The following is a 22,315-nucleotide window of genomic DNA, read 5'->3' on the forward strand; positions in this document are numbered from 1 at the left end:
AATGGTTTCGCTACCCTCACAAGCAGCTGCCTTCGATAGGAAAATGTTGTGTTTTACTACGCATTTTAAATATTTGATATTCCGAAAGAATTGTGATATTTTGTGTGAAGCTTCCTATTATGTTGTGGGAATGGGAGAAAATCGAAAAGAATCAAACTCTGCTTTCCCTTCTGGAAAAATTATGTTTCGATATTTCTTTTTCCGACATGTTTCGCTTTGATAGAAAACAGGTCGATTGCATTTCTCTTTGTGGTAAAATGTTGAAAAAATTATAATCAATTTGTACAGGGTTGCATCATTGAGGAAAAAATATGGATTTGACAAAATAATCATCTTAGTAATAATAATAATGATAATAACAAAACAAAATAATAAGTTATTATTTTAATAATAATAATAACAATAATACTAACAATAATAACAGTAACAATAACAACATCAGCAACATCAACAGCAGCAGCAGCAACAATAATAATAATAATAATAAAACAATAAAAATATTTTATTCTTTTAATAATAATTACTAATACTAATAATAATAAATAATAAAAATTTCTTATAGTGATGATAGCAAAAGAATAAAAATAGTTAATTTCAAGTAGAAATAATAATTTATATGATAATAATCATAATGGTAATCATAATGAATATGATAATAAGAATAATGATAATAATTTATAATTATAATGATAGTAATAATAATAATATAGGAAACAAACCAACCTTTTCTAACCAGGAAACATCACGAGTTCAGTAATCATGAAAAAAGCTAAAAATGGTCGCATTCGAAAGAGTATCTTTAGAAAAAAATTTGACCCAAATATTGCGTGCCCTCGTCCTTTTGTTTTTGAGATATGGGGGGTCAAAGTCTGTCGAAATCTTACGAAAATTCGCCAAATTTAAAGACTTGGCAAGAAATGGAAAATACCACGTGATTTCATCACCTGCGTCTAGCAAGACTCTCATTTCCATTTCTGGTCATATGCAAAGCGCGTAAACGATGTTTCGAATTAACCCTTTACTTGTGTGGGTAAAATTTAAAAGTAACTATGAAGCCTGTGAAATGGAAACTAGTGAGCTTTATCCAGAGGAGCTACAACTTTATAACGAAATTGAACGTAGGATTTAACTTTGTAATCGTGATAATAATGCATTTCAGAATTTAAGTGCATTTCAAGTGTGTTTTACTTAACTAATTTAAGTTTGTACTCTTGTAATGAAATGTGTTGTAAGTAATTAATAATTATGTACGAGAATTAATATGAATAAGTAAAAAAAACATGCTTATTAAAGCTTATATATTGAAAATAAAATGGATAGTTTTTGATGTTGAAAGAACATGATCATGGATTGTAGTATCCCAGCTCTTATTTATTTTTTCAAAAGTTATTATCATTCATGAAGTTTTATTGTCTGACCACTGATAGCGAAAATGTTTAATTTAAAATCGAAAAAAATAATAACTAAAAAAAAGAAAACAACGGATAGTAAATGTCAAAAATTTGCACAGCAAAACTAACGATGTCGGAAATTACTTCATAACAGATTCTTATCAAAAATTTTATAGTCGACGTTCATTACAACAACCCCTGTAGTTCGAAAAAGTCTGTCACTGCAACTGAAAGTCACTATAACGTAAATGCACATCATATTGCATGTTATTTAGTCATTTTTAAAAATACTGAAGTCACTTTTACCAATTATGTTTCACGTTAAAAGGGAATTCAAATACGAGCAAAATAAAAATCAATACAGTTTTTTTTTTATTTGACTTGTTAGAGGGTTTACACATAACTTGAAAACGATACACATAACGAAAAACACACTGGAAATAACTGACAGAAATCGTTTTTTTTAATTTGAGAACATGGTTTGAAATCTTTAAAAATGTCGTTTTCTTCGTATTTAGATACTGTTGAAGACTTAGATTTACGACTTTTCAAAAAAAAAAAAAAGACTTTAAAGTGTGTTTACCGTTTCTCTACGGTTATCATATTTTTTTCAAAACAGTTTCATCATCGAATAAACTCTTTCAGTGGAAATATTTCACCCGCAGAAGCATAAAAGTTTTAAACATCATTTTAACAGACAGTCTTAAGAATAACAAAAAATTCCATTGTTTTTACAATAAAATAAAACAAATATTTCGGGCTGTGTCGTTTTCCCCTATACAGTTGCACGTTAATATCCCGGAACACAAGCCCCTAAAAATTTTAATGCCGCAATCTGTGCCACGAAACCCCGCGCCATGGTAGTCCCCGAGTAAAGAATTAATGCGATATTTCTCACGCGCTTTGGTGGTGACCAAATATGGAAGTGAAATGTCTTGTCAGATGCAGATGTTGAATTCGCGCCGTACCTTCCATTTCTGAACAAAACTCGCTAAATTTGGCGACTTTACTAAAAATTTCGGCAATTTTTAAGACATCATATTTCGATAACGTGGTCACGAGGGCACGTAGTTTCAGTGCCATAAACATGTTTTCCAATGCTCTTTCGAATGCCACCAATTTGGAATTTTTTTGAATTTCCTTGATCGTGATGTTTCCTGGTAAGAACAGTAATTATGGCAGACCAGTTATTGGAAACAAACGTGTGGACTGAAGTAAGATAACCTCTGGCAAAAGAAAATATTTTTTTAAATAATTGAATAGAGAGGAATAGTAGAATATACCTCGAAAAAAAAAAAAAAAAAAAAAAAAAAAAAAAAAAAAAAAAAAAACCTTGTTTGCTACTGATGGCTGTAATTATTTTTACTTCCTTTTACAAAAAAGGAAGTATTGTATTCGCGAAAAACATTTCACTCAAATATCGACCTTAATTTCCTTTTTATTCATCCCCGAATGAATGTTGAGTTTTTTTTTCGACTCGACCACACGTGGATAAATGCCTGAGAACGTATAGAACCCCGAAAGATCCATGTTGACGATTCCCGAGTTAATTACAACGAGTTTTCTCATGATGTCTGTAGGTACGTATGTGTGTATGTATGTCGCATAGCTCGAAAACGGTATGTAATAGAAAGTTGGAATTTGTTACGTAGACTCCTAGTGGGGTCTAGTTGTGCACCTCCCCTTTTGGTTGCATTCGAGTATTTCTAAAGGGATCTTTTGCCCCTTTTTGTGAGGAAATCATTGTTAATTGCGATGTAAACTCAAGTGGTGTAATAATTTGGCGGACACTTGGCGACAGATCGCCAGTACTTTGGTTGCTAAGTTTTGTCGCCAACTTGGCGACAAATTTGTCGATTTTTTTTTTAATCTGGTTTAAATTTGGCCTCTGTTGGTGATATTTAGAGAGTAAACTATTGAATTACGTTAAAAAATGCCAATAATGGGGAAATTACATTAAATTGGAGTAAAAGAAAGTCATGTGATGCACACATCAGCTCGTTTCTAAAGTTATGTATTATCTTTTTTAATTAAAAATTATTCTTTAGTTTTCTTATTTTTATTGTTATTATTATTAAAGCTACATGAAAATGTCTTTCACTTTTCCAATACGGTGTTATTTATTATAGGTCCAGGGCATGTGAAAAAGGCGGAGAGCGTAAAGAACACGGGGCTTGAACAAAGGCTGAAATACGAATCAAGAGGAAAAGGACTCGCTGTCCTTTTCTCTTTGATTATGTAGTCTTCATGCGTCTTCTATTTTGCTCCTAAAGATTTCACCAAGAAAAATTGTTTCTTCTATACTCTTTAAATTGGACGGAAGAAATGATGAAACATTGCTTGTGAGTCCCACTGAGTGAACATGATCGATCCGTTTTGCAATGTGCGAAAGTAATGCACGAGGAATGAAACGGAACGACTGGGGTCGCCAGTCGCCATGGCGTCGTGGGGCGATGTCGAATTTCATAACATCATCCTTTGCTGATTCGAGAAAGAGATGCACATCGTCGTAATAAGAGTGCTTTTCGATTGATTGAAATGAGATGTTTACAAACTTAAGTTAAATACGTATATATTAAGAATTGTTATAAATTAGGTTAAAAAATACCATGCACAGTGCCCGAAACGTCCTTAACATATTTAAAAAAATCATAGAAAAGCATCAAATTCTCGTACGGAATGTACAGCAATTGTACGACGAATGCAGTACGGTTTGCACAACAATACTTCAATGAAGTAACGTAAAGTAACAACGTCTAAAAAGCACAAATTCGCAGATTACTGCAGACATATGTTTCGGCATTTCAGGGAACGCCTTTTTCAATGTAAAACGTAGTGAGCTTATGGATGAAAAGACATTCGACAAAATTCCTTTTGTCGCAGCTCTGTACAATTGCACTGTATTGCAGTCAGCAGTGCAACGGAAGTGCTGTATCGTTACAGTAAGAAAAACAAACGTAATGTGAGGATGTGAGGTGTGTAATCATTTTCACAGAAAGGAATACCTTTCACTACCAGAGCTCAACGTGCGCGCCGTTTGTAGTTCGAACCACATCTACACTGCTTGTTTTTTATAAAAACATCCTTAGCAGAAAAGAAAAATATTTCAGCGTTAAATCGCACACATTTGCAGATTTGCCGAGAGCTGTATACTCCTGTTGTTTCGTGGTTACAAGTATAAGGAACGATGTCTTTTCACCCAGAAGCTCACATCTTTTGCATCGCAAAAGGGGTTCCTTGAAATCCCGAAACACGCAACTCTCAGCATATTTGAGCGATTTAACGATGTAATTTTTTCCTCTACTCTTCTGCGCAAAGATACTTTGTATCCAATCCTTAACAACCTTCTGATTCTAAAATAGTGATCATAAATGATAATTGATACATGAAAAAAAAAGAAAATTTCAGTAAAAATAAAAAAAAATAATGTTTCAAAAAGAAAAAAAAATCTAAAAAGAAAAGGACAACATTCAAGTGAAAATAACTTGTATCACTATTAAAAAAAACTGAAAGCGCATTAAAATTAGAAGCAACGTTTATAAATCAGCAGCAGCGAAAGCGAGTATCTTTTTCTTACATTTCTTTCACAATAGCATTGCCTTACTTATTTATCAAACTTCTGAATGATAAATTAATTTTACTTCCGTTCCGCCACAAGGCATTCCTGATTAAAAATTCCATTTTTAAAAGGAATATTTTTAAACGCAAAAAAGCCCATTTCATTTTCTCTGCTCAATAATTCCCCAAAGCAAATTACGCATTCTGACTTTCTCTTTCTATTCGAATTAAGTTTAAGGTTTATTTTTTCGACGTACTACTTCCGAATTCTTCGAGTCATTTGTTATCTCCCTCCCAATCCCTTCCTGAGTAAGCTTTTTCGTTGAAAAGAACAATAATTACTCCAGCTCCGTCTGTTCCTGGCAGACGAAAGCAATCTAAGAAATTAATTACGAAACCCCTTACCAAACAGGGGAAGCCAAAGACCTGGAGACGAGGAGATTAATTCCTTTCCTTCTGTATTTCTAAAGAAAATCCAGTCTTTGTCGAGCATTCATGCTATATGGCAAGTTAAGGGTTTTCTTCCATTTCCTACTAGTAGCAAGAAGAACAGTTGAAGGAACAGACAGGGGAACTCATACATTTACTCCAAAGAAATCTATTATTTTAAACAAATGAGGGAAAATGATGCTTATTATTCTGTACCTAACAGGTAAAGGCACTAGGGTGAATGCAGGCCCGACAAGAGGCCATGTCAGCCTAATCGAAAACTAGGGACCCGGCAATACTGACGCAAAAAAAAAAAAAAAAAAAAGAAAGAAAAATAAAAGAAAATTAATTTGAATTCTGAAATTTTGAATTCAAATTATGTTTTTCGCAATCCCGAACTGAGACAGGACCCTACTCATTGGAGTTATTGTTTCTAGAAACGGCTCCTGTGCTTTTTTTTTCTAACACATACGTATATTTTTACCATTAATTAAGATATTTAGACCTTTCAATATAATGTGTCCATAACTAGTCAATTAAAAGTAAGTATTTTAGCTATAGGCACACATGACAATAATTCATTTTTTGGGCGTTCTTACGCAAAATCATTACTTAGGATTGATGATGAAACACGAGCAAAATTTAGCAGACGATAAATAAAAAAGCAGAAGTAGAATAGTTCCTATTTATTTTATTCATACTTATTAATTTTTGTAGTTGTTCAGAGGAACCTATCAAAAGCGTTTAGTCAGTTATCCACTTTTCAGTTTTTAAATATCGCTCAAATTGGTGGTAAGTCAAGGTACTTCAAATTTGATCATATTGTAAGAAAAACAAGTGTTTTAATATGGTTGAACACTTCATTTCCGTAAAATAATTAAATTCAGCTATCATGATCATTACTGGTGTTCAGTATGACCATAAGTAAACGAGTCGGACCATAACTGGTCAAACCAGTGTATTCCAATCTATTTCAAAAATATATATTCGTCGTCACTGAAAATGAATGAGAATACAACAGCTATAAACATGCAATTCCTAAGTTCCGTTAGAATTATTTTTTCTCATGAAATAGAACTGCAAAATTTGTATCCAAATTAAAAAAAAAAAAAAAAAAAAAACCTCTTAATTATGCAATAACTATACTCCCGTAGGCAGGTAAACCGTAGTATGTGCAGAAATGAACTTTCGAGATATTTGAAGAAATATATGTTGGATTCAATAACCATAAGAAAATGTTGGAATTAGACGTTTTTTTCAGCGTAAACCAAATAAGCAAGTTTGTACGATAAAATTAACGTACCATGACAAGAATGTAAAATAATGAAAAATGAAAAATTTGCATTTACTGCTCTTAGCCTGCCTGTGGCAGTCTAGTAGGGGCGAACTTAACCTCCGAGCAGTGCTCACCAGTGGGGAGGATGGGTGATTAGAATCTGCGTAGCCTTCACAACGCCACTAGGTAAGGTTTGCTCCAACTATAGTCATTTATTCTATTTCCTTTTTTCTCTTCCTCAAAATCGATACTTAATCACCGTCTTTTGCTCACTTTTTATGCTCTATTCAGAAACAAATTTTCAATTTATAAGCCTATAAATGGCAGTCCAGCAATAAAAATTAACACAAAAGAAAGCTTCAAACTCATCCCCTGGCTAAATCGGCTTTTGTGATTTAGTGTCCTTTATCTCTCAGGCACAGAATTATCAGTTGTAAACCATTCAACTGTTGAATAAAGAAACGTCTTCTGTAGTACCTCTGAATCGGCATGAGTTACTGCTTTCGGTTTCCGATCCAGTCAATGAAATTCTTTATTTCAAATGACTATACAAACTAAGGATACTTTCAAAAATTTAATGCTATAAGAATTCCTTCCGGTAGTTAAAATGAAAAACATCATACATTATTGGTAATCAGACCTGCATAAACGGTGAAAAATAGGTTTCATGTTGATTTACTGTTTTTGATTTCCGATTAACTCAATGAAATTCTTCATTTCGATTGGCTAGACTAACTAAAGATACTTTGAAAAATTTAGTGCTACAAGAATTCCTTTGGTAATTAAAATTAAAAACCTTACCATACATCATTGGTAATCAGAACCCTACATGAGCGTGAAAAATTGGTTTCGAGTTGATATGCTGCTTTTGATTTCCGATTAACTCAATGAAATTCTTCATTTTGATTGAGAAGACGAATGATATTTTGAAAAAATTTAATGTTACATGAATTCCTTTCAGTAATTAAAATTAATAATCTCACCATATATCCTTGCAAATCAGAACACTACATGAACGTGAAAAATAGGTTTCAAGTTAATTTGCTGCTTTCGATTTCCGATTAACTCCATGAAATTTTTTGAGTTGAAAACTTGTTGAGTATATGTAGTATATTTGAGTAAAGTAAATTTGTTGAGTATAGTTTGATTGACCATGCGAACTAAAGATAATTTGAAAAATTTAATGCTGCAGGGGTTCCCTTCATTAATTAAAACCAAAAATCTCGCCATACATACTTGGTAGTCAGCACCCTAGATGGAATGTGAAAAAAATGTTTCAGGCGGATTTGTTGCTTTCGATTTCCGATTAACTCAGAGCCAGAAGAACGTAAGTCACATTATGACAATTTTACAGGAGATATAGCAAAAACTTTTTTCTAAAAATGGGCCACGCGCTCTTTTAATCCCGGTAAGAAATTTAAAAGAATTATGTTCACATGGCCCGATGCGGAAGAGACTACATACAATGCACTAATAAACGGAAAATCGCAATTTTCAGACTAACGTCAGTCTGGCTCTGAGGTACAGATATGAAGTATCAACCTTCAAAAAAACATTTTTGTGCTTGAAAAATAGTGATTTGTACGTTTTTTATTTTTTTAATTAAAAAAGGCAAATAGAACAGAATTATAACATTAGTACAAAGGTAGATAGAAAACTAAAGCGATGGAGTCAGTACTCTTCAGCGGTGGAAACTCCATCTTATGGTTGAAAAACCAAAAAAATTAAACTACAGACTAAGAGAATCGTATATATAAGTACCGAAAATCCATCAAACAGAATAGCAACGGGCCAAACGCACCAGCTGCTACACTGCAAACGAATGAACAGGAGCTTATACCTAAAACTATAGCTGGAGGATTCGTCTCTGTTATTAGAAGCCAAAAAGATATCAATAATAGCACTCCACCGTACCAACCAGCGCATGCAATATCAATATAAAATCTTACCTTGAATTTCGAGCATGAGAGAATAAATCTAAAGCCCCCTTATCAGGTTTTGATATAGTCTTGAAAAAAACATTGGAAAAAACACCTGAGTCCAATATTCGTAAATCTCGCTAAGTCGTTCGTAAAACCAACATTCAAAAGATACATCGATAATCACGATCCAGGTGTGTTATTTCTCGCGGTTGTTTCATTTGCTTGAACAGTTAAATAGTTAGGAGCAAAATGTTCATTGAATGCAATACTTGAAAAAATATTATTAATGAGATCAATTGGAAAGCTTTTTTCAATGAGCTTACTTCTAAGCAAATAAAATTCTGCGAGTGTATTTCAAGTTATTTTTATTCTAATAGCTTGAGCGACAATAATTTATTTATTTATTTATTTAGAAGCTAAACAGCTTCACATACATAGAGGACTGCATGCCAAGCACCTTGCCTCCGGACACACACAGGAAAGATTTACAACACAAGAGAAGGAGATAACACACAGGGTACCGGTGGGAATGGAACCCACGACCTCCGGCTTAGAAGACGAAGTTTCAAGCACAGAGCCACGGAGGCCCTGAGAGACAGTAATACCAATAAAAACTTTTCTACTAAGGCATGAGGAAAACTCTTGAGGCAGCAAACTTGAAATTTGAATTCATAAATTGTTTTGAAAGTTGCTTTTACGAACGACTTGGAGAGAATTAGGACTATGAATTTTGGATACTGATGTTTGTTTTTTTTTCAATGATGCTTCTGCAGGCCCGGATCTAAAATTTTTGGGCGCCTTAAACAAAATCTGTGGGGCTCCTCCCCAGGGGCCAGCAGTGTGTATTTGCAACGTAAATAAGTCTTAGTGCAAGTTGTTGTTCAATTTCATGGGTCGTTGTGCCCCTTAAGACGTGCCCCCCTCCCCTCGTACTGCGGAATCTGCGGGTACGCAGGGGTGCGCAGAAAAATTGTGAGGCCCACCACAACAGACTTTTACGGCCCCACCCCCCTCCATATTGCTTATCCCTTCGTTCCTACATTCAGTTTACCACTCATTTTAAAAATTTCGGGCCCTCTTCAGGCTCAGGTCCGGTCAACAGGTGTCCCTTCTCCCACCACCTTCTGTGCACGCCCCTGCGTTCTGCGTTTCCGCAGATCCAGGCCTGTGTTTCTCTCTCTTTTTTTTTTTTTTTTTTTTTACGAAACTGGATCGTAACCTCACAAGTGGGCTTTGAATTTATTCTTTCATACTCGAATTTAAGGTAAGATTTTATGTTGACATTGCATACGCTAGTTGGTACGGGGGGAGTGTTGTTATTGATATCCTTTTGGCTTCTAATAACAGAGACAAGACTCCCAACTATGGTTTTAGATGTAATATCCCGTTTATTCATTTGCAGTGTGCAGTTTAGCAGTTGGTGCATTTGGCCTATTGTTATTGTTTGATGGATTTTCGGTACTTATACATTCTTCTTTAGTCTGTAGTTTTAATGTTTTTTGTTTCTAACCTTAAGATAGAGCTTCCACTGTTAAAGTGTATTGACTCCATCACTTTACTTTTAGTTTTCCTTTTACCTTTGTATTGATGCTATAATTCTGTACTATTTGCAGTTTTTAATTTTCTAGCATGCTATTTATATATATATATATATATTGTCACGATGAATTAAATAATCACAGAGAACGTTTAACTAAACTAGATATTTTATTAGCTTGCCGCAACTCGCAGCATGGAAGAACTAGAGAACTGCCCACAACTCGTGAGGTTCCCGCTTTTATATGAACGTAGAACATTCTAGAACATTCCGTTGGAAAGTGAAAGAAACTTACAGAACATTTTGAACACGGTGTAAATAAAAGCAATTTAAAAGTCCAAACACTGGAATGTCACAGCCGGGACCAGATCCTGGCTCCTACCTGCTCGAAGCCCCGCGCGCTGCCAACCGAGCCACACTGATTAACGTTCGCGCGGCATTACTCTCCTCTTAAAAAGACTGCGCCTCGCTGTCTAGCTGTTCTGGTTGACGAATCTTAGTTCTGGAACGGGTCAGAGGTCCTTTGGATGTATCTCTTTTGTCCGAAGGTGGAACATCTTGGTTGCTGTTTTCAATTTGCTGGTCTGGGTCATGAAATTGTTTCATCCGTAGTACATGAACGACATCTCTTTTTTTTCTTCTCCGCGATGCAGGATCAAAATCTTGCACTTCGTAAGTCACATCTGATAAACGGCGTAAAACTTGATAGGGACCAAAGTACCTTCTTAAGAGTTTTTCGGAAAGACCAACTTTTCTAATTGGAGTATAAACCCACACGAGATCTCCTGGGGAATACATTACCATTCGATGTTTAGAGTCGTAACGTCGACGGTCTTTATCTTGAGCTTTCAGAGTTCGTATTCTAGCTAACTGTCTTGCTTCTTCAGCCCTGACAATCATTTCAGAAAGGTAGTTGTCGTCCACTTCATCTGGACAGAATGGTAACATTGTATCCAGCGTTGTCTCAGCTTCACGACCATGAAGTAAGTAAAAAGGGGTAAAACCTGTCGTCTCCTGTTTAGCCGTGTTGTAAGCAACTGTCACGAATGGTAAGATTTCATCCCAGTTCTTCTGCTCTATATCAACATACATGGATAACATGTCGGCCAATGTTTTATTGAAGCGTTCGGTCAATCCATTAGTTTGAGGATGATATGCTGTTGTCATACGATGATCGATGTTACACAGTTTGGCTAGAGATGAAACAAGTTTGGATTGAAAGACTTTTCCCCGATCAGTGATAATTACTCGAGGAGCTCCATGCCGCAAAAGAATTTCTTCGAGCACGAATTTTGCTATTTCCTCTGCTTCAGCAGTTGGTAAAGATTTAGTTACTGCAAAACGTGTCAAGTAATCCGTACAGACTATAATCCACTTGTTTCCGTCAGCGGATTTTGGAAATCGTCCCAGAAGGTCAATCCCAATGCGATGGAAGGGGGCTATTGCTGGGGGAATGGAAATAAGGCGTCCAGGTGGTTGTTGAGGCACGGCTTTTCTCCGTTGGCATTCTCTGCAATGCATGACATATCGTACTATGCTTCGATACATCCCTGGCCAATAAAATCTTTTGCGAATTCTGTCGTACGTTTTTGCAAAACCAAGATGTCCGGCAGTAGGAGCGTCATGAAAATGACTAAGTATATCCGTCCGCAGATGCTTGGGGATGACTGGTAACCACTTCTTTCCAGTAGGATCAAAATTCTTTCTACACAAAACTCCGTCGACTAAAGCGAATTCGTTGCTATCCATAGAGAGGCGGGTCTTGGAAAGATTTATTTTTGCAAGGTTTGGGTCTTTTTTTTGTTCGATGGCAAGGTTCATACTCGAAGTAACAGCCAAAAAAATTTTCTGTCCCCTCAATTCCATCTTCAACTGGATTTCTCGAAAGAGCGTCGGCGTCTCTATGCTTCTTACCGCTTTTGTATTTTACAGAAAAATCATGTTCTTGCAATCGAAGCGCCCATCTTGCCAGCCTTCCTGAAGGATCCTTGAGGCTCATGAGCCAACACAGTGAATGATGGTCCGTTACCACAGAAAAATGCTTTCCGAATAGGTAGGGTCGGAATTTGTTAATTGCCCATACAATGGCCAGGCATTCTCTTTCAGTTGTAGAGTAATTCCTTTCCGCTTTTGTCAAGGTTCGAGAAGCGTATGCTATAACTTTTTCGACTGCATCCTGAACCTGTACCAGAACTGCTCCAAGGCCATAGCCACTGGCATCGGTACGAATCTCCGTAGAAACATTTTTCATCGTACAGTCCCAATATTGGATCAGAAGTAAGTGCTTTCTTAAGGTTATCAAAAGCTTCACTCTCTTTAGAACCCCAACGAAATTTCACGTTGCCTTTTAACAGTAACTGCAAGGGCTCGGCGACGTAACAAAATCCTTTAATAAATCTACGGAAGTATGAGCAAAGTCCAAGGAAACTGCGTACGTCATGAACATTCTTTGGAACTGGAAAATTGATTACAGCTTTCACTTTATCAGGGTCTGGTCTGACGCCGGCACTAGATACCAGATGGCCCAGTATTTTTACTTCTTTAGCAGCAAAGAGGCATTTTTTTGGATTTAGTACAAGACCAGCTTCTTGAATACATTTCAGAACAGTACTTAACCGGTTAATGTGGTCTTCAAAAGTCTCCGAGAACACTATTATGTCGTCCAGGTAACAAAGACACATAGTCCATTTCAAATGGCGCAACAAATTATCCATCATTCTTTCGAAGGTCGCAGGCGCATTACAGAGTCCAAACGGCATAACTCTAAATTCGTACAAGCCTTCTGGAGTAATGAATGCCGTCTTTTCACGATCCGCTTCATCGATTTCTATCTGCCAGCATCCAGAACAAAGGTCCATGGAAGAGAAAAACGTTGCGCCCCTCAGACAGTCCAGTGTATCATCTATCCGAGGCAGCGGATAGACGTCTTTTTTTGTAATGTTATTCAGTTTGCGATAATCGACACAAAAACGCCAGCTCAAATCTTTTTTTCTTACGAGTACGACGGGTGACGACCAGGGGCTTTCAGAAGGCTGGATGATGCCTTTATCAAGCATTTTGCCAACTTCTTCTCGAACAATCTCGAACTGGATGATCCATTTTAAGTAAAAATTAGTGTTAAAAAAACAGTGATGCCATCAAACATATTTAAAATAAATAACTAAAAGATGAAAGAAATAACTATCTTAGTAATTAGGAGCTCTGTCAAGGACAAACTTAGCCTGAGTGTGATACGATCTACTTCCGTGGCAGGAAATTTTTCCCGGCAATGTTCTTTCAGATCTCCTCTCCCTTCTCAAATGTTTACTAACTACAATAAAATTCTAATGACAAACACTACACTTGGATGACTCTACTATCAGAGCAAAACATTTATTTTTCCAATGGTTGGCCTAATGCTTATTTCAATGGGTAAAAATCTCTCTTACTTGACAAACATTTAAAAGAACTCTTGGAACTTGACTTTCACTTTGTATTTGAGTCAGCTTTTTTTTTCTGATATTATTCAGCATTGACCATTTCTGAAAATGTTACATTGAGACTTCTAAATCAATTATGTTTTTCTTGGAAAGAGCTCTTACAGAATTCTTCCTTGTATCATGGTACCTTAGCCTCCACAATCTGCTCCACTAGGGCAATCAATCATACGGTTGCAAGGAAAGGGTTCGAGGAGAAATGCACAATGGGGAAGCCCAGAAGAAAGAAGGCAACATTGTGAGCATGGCTGTTCTCTTTAATAGAATAAACTGATAAGAGGCACCCACTTTTTTCCTTTAAAATATTAAAAATTATTTACCACAAAGTATTCTCATTTGATAGTACTAATTTTGTTACATAAACTTTAAAAACATTTATTGTTATTAGTCTTTATAACTTGAATTATATATAAGTGATGAAACTCTGTATGAGTTGAAATTGTAGACTTTTGTAAGTTGACACTCTGTAAACTAAACATGTTTTCTTGCTCCCTTGGGTTTATCAAGGTTTCACTGTCTTTTAACAAATGATTTCTGCATTTGTGACATGGTATTAAAGAACATTACATTATTTACAAATAATTAAAAAATATAAAAAAATAAAAAAAATAATATAAAAAAACAATACTGTTCGCAAACAAATCTAGTGTTAATTTGAAAACAAGCAGGGACTAAAAAAAAAAAAGAAAAGAAAAACTGCCACCATAGACTATGTAGACTTACATAAGGCTATTTATAATCATTACAAATGTGAATGGATTCCTGAACTGACTATATGGAAATATGACACATAAACCAATAACATTCTTAACTGAAAATTCAAAGCCTTGTACTATGTCTCCATTCGCAGCATCTAAAAGTGCTGCCTCTGTCCCCCAGTTCTGAGCGCTTTGACACCTTTCCAAGCATCTCACCGCATTAGAAGCGGTGTTTTCCCTCAGAATTACAGCACATGACTAAAGGCTACACAAAATGCTGAACATAATTTTTTTCCTCCTTATATAATCAATTTACAGACCGATCTTCCGGGTTGCTTATGGGGCATTAAAATTAGTGCAGACAGTCAAAGATGTCACTTTCTGCAAAATCTGCGGAATTTCTACAAAAACTCTGCAGTTGTCTGCAAATATCTTATAAGACGTAATTTTGCAGAAATTCTGCAAATTCGAAGTAAATCTAAATGCTCCTGCAAGTGAAGTATAAAACTTGACTTTTGCACCCAGTTTTAGCCAAAAGAGTTTATTTTGAGAGAATCTTACATATTCTTAAGTTGAAGAAATCTGTAGAGATAGTGCAGAATTTTTGCACAATTGCATCTTTAGTTAGAAGATATTTGCAGAAAATCTGCAGAGTTTCTGCAGAAAATCTATGCAAGTTTTCTCCTCAGAATTGAACAGAACTGTTTTGTAGTTCAGGCATCTGTTCAGAGACTTACGTTGCAATTTTGGTAGTACACTGCTTTTGTGCCCAGTATCTATATCAAATGAGAATAGGCATTATTAAAATGAAGAGAATACCAAAACTCTTGCAATTTTGTATTATTGTCTTCAAATTCACCAAAATAACTTAACAAAATTTGTCAAATGAAGAAATTTTTTGGGAGGTCACAGTGATTTTCAGTGACCTTCCAACCGGACAATCCTGGACTCAAGCATTACGAAACTGTCCTGGAATTTATATGGAAGATTCAATAGTTCATTGAAAGAATACAAATGAGCATAAAATTTTTTTTATAGAAAACTATTTAGATGTAGTTGGAGAAAAACTTAGATTGCATTATTAAAAAAAAAAAAAAATGCATATCTTAAGGAAATCCGATTGGTGAAATATCACACTAGCAGAGAAAGCATGGAACAAACAATGATTAATAAAAAGGCACTGAAAACTTCTGATGCCCAAATCCAATGCATCCAAACTATCTTATATAGTAAAATAAGACATTTCAAGTGTTATATAAACCACAGATAGCAAATTTTTACCTGATTATTAAACAATATTTAGTGCAAATACTTGAAAAGCACCTAAATCTCTTTATTCATTTATCTTACACAAACTTTTAAATGAATTTAGACATCTTTTTAAATGCATAGAACAGTCATAAAATCTTTCAAGAATACATTTTTTTCCAAGATAGCAAAACCTTAGCATGCACAAAAACTTGAGCATGCAGTCAGGACAAACGCTTCAAAAGAGCAACATCATGCAAAAATCATGCCATTTTAAAATTCATGTCAAAATTAAGCGAAGTCATTCAAATGCAGGAAATTACAAGTACTACAGTTATGAACTTGTTATTGGACATATTTAACCTTATTTTTAAATGCTTGGGAAAATTTTGCAAAAAACACCACCTACATTCGGTTTGTCCCTGTGTGTGTCCACTGCATCTACTGGAAGTTTAAAAAGTTCCATTTCACACCCATAAGCAACAGGTGTCAACTTGATTACTGTGTGCAATGGGACTCGTAAGTATGGCAACTCATCTACAGCATCAATAAAAACAAAATGTTAGCACTTTACTTTGAAATTTCATAGTATATTGAATACATTAAATTTTTTTTTTCAGACAGAACAGCATATAAAATCTGAAAAGAAATTCATAGAATAGGAAATCTTAAGTGAAATTGTCACACTGCATAAAATAGGGATAGTATCAGCATTTCAAAATTAAAATTTTTGAGGAGCTCCAAAAAATTAACTAAGTAATAATTTATAAGTTCTTTCAAAGGAAGGAAAACCTAAATAAATAAATAAATGACATACCATAATACTTTTCTAATACATATGCAATTTTATTTGTAAAATTATTTTTTAATTGGAAAATTATTTTACACTTTGATACCCCTACCAAGAATGTATACCATATTCTGGCTTGTTTGAATATATAAAAATCACATAACTGCACAAGTTAAGGAACACTGCATAGTTACAGGGTTCATACCCTTTAAGCAGAAAAAAATTCAAGCACTTTTCAAGTACTTTTCAAGGTAAAAAATTTTGTTTTCAAGGCAATATCATAAATTTGTACTAAAAATATTGTATGCAGATTTCATTTACTACAAACACATAGAAATAAGGCAATAATACAAAAAAGTATAGGAAAGCAAAATTGCTTTTTCTACAACGAGAGACGCTTTGATGAAAGATCTACTGCGTTGAAAGTTTTTCTGAAAATGTTTGAAAAGTTTGGTCATAAAGAGAAGCAGATACCAAGAGGTTTAATTTTGAGGTTTTTCAAAGGTTGCAGCAGTCAGAGGTTTGTATATTTTCTAGAATCAGCAAATTAATACTTTTAAAAAAAAACCTTTCATAAGTGCTTTTAACTTTTATGGGAAGAAACTAAAATACCCAAGTTCAATGGCACTGCCAGAGAAGAGTTTTTGAAGTCACCCCCCCCCCCATTTCAACATTTATTTCCAATATCTATACAGTGGTTTATTACAATAGAAGGGCGGTTAGGACATAAACACTACCCAGCAAGTTATTTTAGTTTTCACTATTAAGTTCTAAAAATATTAGGTTTGCAAATCATTTATAAGTATGCAAATCAATTATTCGTATGTATTTATTAGCTGTTCAGACAATAAGGCATTTCAACTGTCCTCGAGTAAATTTAAAAATTAGGAAGTAAGAAAAGTTTATGAAAGTCCACAGTCCAGTCTCTACACCTCAAAATATACAAAAGCAGCTTAAGCAGTGATAAATACTCTGAATGCAAACTTGAGCCTATTCAGCTTTCATTGATTAACTTGCAATAGACAATAAATGTGCAAGTTCAGATTTATAGAGCCATATTTCGAAATTGAAAAGATTCACAAGAAGTTGACATATATTATGACAAAAGTAGTTTTTTTTTGGGGGGAAAAATGGGTTATTGTTGAAATTAGAATTTAAATTTAGAAAGGCAATTCAGGTGATTTGTGAGTTCATAAAAAATTACCTGAAAGTTTCAAAGAGCAAAATGGGGCGAGGGGGGGGGGGAATAATTTTTAAAACTAAGACCCCTATTACTTGAATATACATATGTACAACAACAACTTTTGCTATGCATACAATTCATAAAATAGTTTATTAAGTCAAAATATTTTGCATAGAAATACCATGCCCAGTGCCTGTTGATAACCAGCAACAGGCACTGGGCCTAGCTAGGCTTGTACTGGTCAATTTATTAGATCCAAATGAAGATGAATGACCCTCCTTAAATATCTACCCCTTTGCTGATTAAAGCCTCTTTCGGTAAGCTCCAAGTACCCACAACCTTAATAAAGTAGTAATTTTGAACATTTGAGGAAAAGGGGAAAATTGGAGATATAGGGAGGTAAAAGCATAAAAACGAACACTACTGGATTTCAAGTGAATAATCATAACACAACCACCCCTGTTATACACCTTATTTATTTTAGCAGACATAAAAAAATGATGTACTTATAAATAAAATTATATAAATCAACTTTATATTTAAAATACAAACTTTAAGTTAATTTGTTAGGTGGTCAACTGCTGAAATTTAATTTAAAAAAAAAAAAAAATCTGCTATGACCAAAAATTAGGTAAAGATAATCATTCAAAATTGCAAAAATAAATTAGCAAATAATTAAACAAGACCAAGGTAATAAATTCTTTAACTCTTTAGTTATTAAAATAAAAAATAAAATAAGCTAATCTGATGCAGCAGTGTCAAAATAACTACTAATTGCCAAAAATATAAAAATATTTACAAAATGCAAAAGGATTGAAATCTCAAACAAGGGAAGCAAATTTTCGCGAATTAAGTTTAATGTTGTCATGTTTCCCATAAAATAAACTCATATTTTACTGAAATTAAACATAAAATATGTTAATCGACGGTAGCAAATATGAAAATAACATCCGATTAGTGAATATATTTAAATATTTGCAAGATGCAAAAAGATTGAAATTTCAAACACGAGAAGCAATTTTTCGCAAAGTCTGAGTTCGTTCGACGTGGCACGTTTCCCATGAAATAAATTTATTTGTTTTTTATTAAAATTAAACAAAAAATATACTAATCTAAGGTAGCATATGCGAAACTAACATTTGATTAGCCAAAATATTTAAATATTTGCAGGATGCAAAAAGATTGAAATTTCAAACAGAAGAGCAATTTTCCGCGAAACCCGAGTAAGGTCAATGTTGTCATGGTTTCCAAATTAATTTCTTTGTTAATTAATGAAATTAAACAAAAAAATAAACTAATCTAAGGTACCATATGTCAAAATATCTTTCGGTTGTAAAAAACATCAAAATATTTACAAGATGCAAAAGGATTGAAATCCCAAACACGGAAGCAATTTTTCGCGATGTTGCATACTGAACACATGTTCAGAAAATTGCATTGGTGAAATACTTTTTTAAAACTTCTAAGCACAATTCGTTGATTTTTGGGAGAATTTAAGCACTAAGAAACTTTTTCAAGGTTTTAAAACTTTTTCAAGGTTTTCAAGCACTTGAAAATGAACTTTTTTTTTTCAAGCACTTTTCAAGGTTTTTCAAGGGCGTACGAACCCTGAGTTATGAAAGAGATTAATATTAAATGTAAACCCAGAAGAAAAGTGCAAAAAACAGGAGTCTCGGTTTAAAAACAGGAAAGTTTGCAGGCCAGATGCAACTTTTGTGAAGTTTTAAACACTCTAGTTTATTGTACTCTAAATGTTAAATTGGTGAACTTACGCATATTTATCAGTAAAACAAAAGCCTAAGATAACTTATCTACAGATTGTTTAAATGGAGCTTTTGGAAACATAGCTACTCATACAGCAGGATTAATATTATTTTTTTAAATGTTAATATAGTTGATAATTGTTTTAAATTTATGTCGGCTAAAACTTTTGAATAACAAATAACTTATTTGGTAAAAGGAAAAGAAAAAAAAAAGATAAAACATAACATTTTTGCGATGCTTTTTCCCCTAATGAAATTTCCTTTCAACCTCTATATTGGGAATTCCGGTTACACTATCGGTTTCAGATTTGAAACCTAATAATCTTTTCAACAGCAGTAGTAGACAAAAATTTCCCTCTAATATCAACAGCTTTTTCGTGTCCTAGAAGTGAATCTTAGGGGACAAAGGAGGCCAGGGAAAAGGACGTACGGAGAGCAAATTACCTCAAAATTGCACCCACTCGGTTGGTGGAAGGAGGTATCAATGAACAACGGTAAATTTCAAGAGTTTTACTTCTGAATCATGCAGAACATTAATTTGTTCTGTCCTATGGCTTCTGCTGTTCTAATGTTTAACAACTTTTGATTCAGGAGAAAGTAAAACTCAAATTATTTTAAAACAATCATTAAAATTCACAAATCCCCCCCTAAAGGTGAACTTGTTATCAATGTTAATTACTAAGCTTAGTAAAAACAAGTAGTTAAAGCAAATCATACAGTAAAAATTCCAGAACAAAACAGCAAAATAATTTTGAGATAAAAAATGTTAACTCCTTGACTTTGTTTCAATGGGGTTGTTTCCAAAATTTTAAAAGTATATTTTTTCTGAAAGAGCATGCTTAAAAATATAGGATCTGACCATTTTTTAAATAATTTGTTCAAGTTTAATATTTAAAACAAATTACTTAAATCGGTGTGCTTTCATTGTTTATGTTCCTCTCGTGTGACATCACAAATGATGAAATGCCATTCAGTGTTGCCATTCACTGAGAAAAATATTTAATTTGTATCTTTACTCACATGTATTGGCAACGATATGGTTGATAGCAAGCGTAGAGAGCAATATTTAATTCACTTCTTGATTATCATAATGGGGAAGATGCGCCAAATTGCATCATTTATGACGTCATCAAGACCACCCCTTGTTTTCAAAATCGGACATTTTATAAAATTAATTTAAAAATAACTGTTGGGAAAATGAAAATATTTTCTGGGTCCATGTTATTTTTTTTACTCATTCTATCAAAGTACTACTTTGATAGAATGAGTTACTTTGATAGATGCAGTCAAAAGTATTACTTTTGACTGAAGAAAACAACCCCACTGCACAGTTTTATAACTTTCTAACAACCATTGCATTTTTGCATTCCAAACTTATCTTCTTTGCCACGAAATTCATGATAGACTACTATGAATGAAAGAAAATGCTTTTCTACAGTAACTTTTGGGAAAAGAATTTAAAAGAACTAGAAAAATACAATGTCAAATGACAATTTACAACTCTATGACTCATTATATTTTCACAATTTAAAAAAAGTTAGATTATATAGACATTCATTATTCTTCAGACAGAAATATCCTCAAGCATTTTTCAGTTAGGAAAAGGACTTTTTTATTCACTAAATAGATTAATGCTGGTTTGAGAATCAAACTGTATGGACGTTTTACTCAATCTTTATCACTTACATGCTTGGCATCTTATTAACAAGTATCCCATTCACTTTTTATTACTGTAGTATAGTTGTGTAACTTTTCCCTCAAAACTAATTAACTAGCGAGGAAGCTATAAAAGGAGCATTACAAAAATAACTCTAACAAAGGGACTTTAGAACTTGGAAACAATTTTATATATTTTATTCCTCTTTCTGACATAGGTGAGACAACCATTGTCAACGCACTGAGATTAAAAGTTGATAAGAACAGCATAGTAACACAAGTTTTATGATTAAATGCGTGATTTTATCAAAATGACAAAAAAACCAAAAGAAAAGATTAAAGATTCAAATTACCAGAATGCTTGTCTAAAAAGTAAGCTAAAATACATCTCAAGACAGCTTGATGACCAACAACCAACACGTTTTCTTGTCGCTCCAATTCCTACAGTAAAAATAATAAGAATGAGTAACATGAAAATGTAGATCGCTCTTAAATTGATAAAATTTGTGACACACTCACCATTATAACTGGCTCTAAACGTGCAACCAAATCTTCATACGACTGCAATGAAATACAAAAGTAATATTTTTAGTGAAAGGCATTATGCATTTATCAAAGTACAAAATTAACAGAAAGTTCAAAATTGAAAAATGTATGGACTGTTGCAAAGCAAAGCGTTTACTTTTGTGCAAATAACGCAAAAAATTAATGTTATAAATGTGAATAGCAATGAAACTCTGGAGATGACACGGAAAGGATTTGTCAATGCAATAAAAGAGCACTTTGAAGTGTTAAAAGACCTTTATAGTGAGAAAAATGGTAAAAAAATAGACAAAGTGATTTCAAACACTAAACACTAGATCAAAGAAAACGTAATGTGCCTATCAAAAATCTAAAATATTGACATAATAAACAATTTGAAATAAAATTAAATTAAAAATAAATAACATAACATGAATGAAACAAAATTTTTTTAAAGTATAAGGGTTGCGCAAATGAAAAGTGGACAAGTGCAATAACATCAGAATGAATGATTCAATTAGAGCGTCACTGCACAAGTATATAAAGGGTGGTATGAGGTAGGCATCTTAAATGCCGTTCAGCGGTTAAACCTGTTTGAAGTAGAGGAAATTGTACAAAAGGGAAATTGTGCTATCCATGGATGAGTTCAAATCGGAAAGCGCAGTAGTACCATTAAGGGCGGCAACGACACCAGATCTGCCAAGACCGGGCCAAGCAAACATTGCGATCACCATCGATTCCATTAGGTTCATTATTCCATTGCCTTCATTAATGAAATGATCCAAGCTAATTGGAAGATTAAGAGGCCCATGAAATCAGTGATGAACTCAACCTGAGTCAAGGAACAGTTCACACTATCATCCACA

General features: G+C 33.9%; 1 long non-coding RNA gene across 1 annotated transcript; it reads right to left on the minus strand.

The window, feature by feature from the left end:
* Positions 1 to 15,945: 15,945 nt before the first annotated feature.
* LOC129234674 (uncharacterized) lies at positions 15,946 to 21,496 on the minus strand. Its single transcript, XR_008581559.1, has 3 exons — positions 21,447 to 21,496; positions 21,281 to 21,368; positions 15,946 to 16,072 (listed from the first exon to the last, which is right to left on the minus strand). It is a non-coding gene; the product is annotated as an uncharacterized LOC129234674 (long non-coding RNA).
* Between the last annotated feature and the right edge of the window lie 819 nt (positions 21,497 to 22,315).

Source organism: Uloborus diversus, chromosome 1 (assembly GCF_026930045.1).
Source record: "Uloborus diversus isolate 005 chromosome 1, Udiv.v.3.1, whole genome shotgun sequence".
In the NCBI taxonomy this organism is placed as follows: Eukaryota; Metazoa; Arthropoda; class Arachnida; order Araneae; family Uloboridae; genus Uloborus; species Uloborus diversus.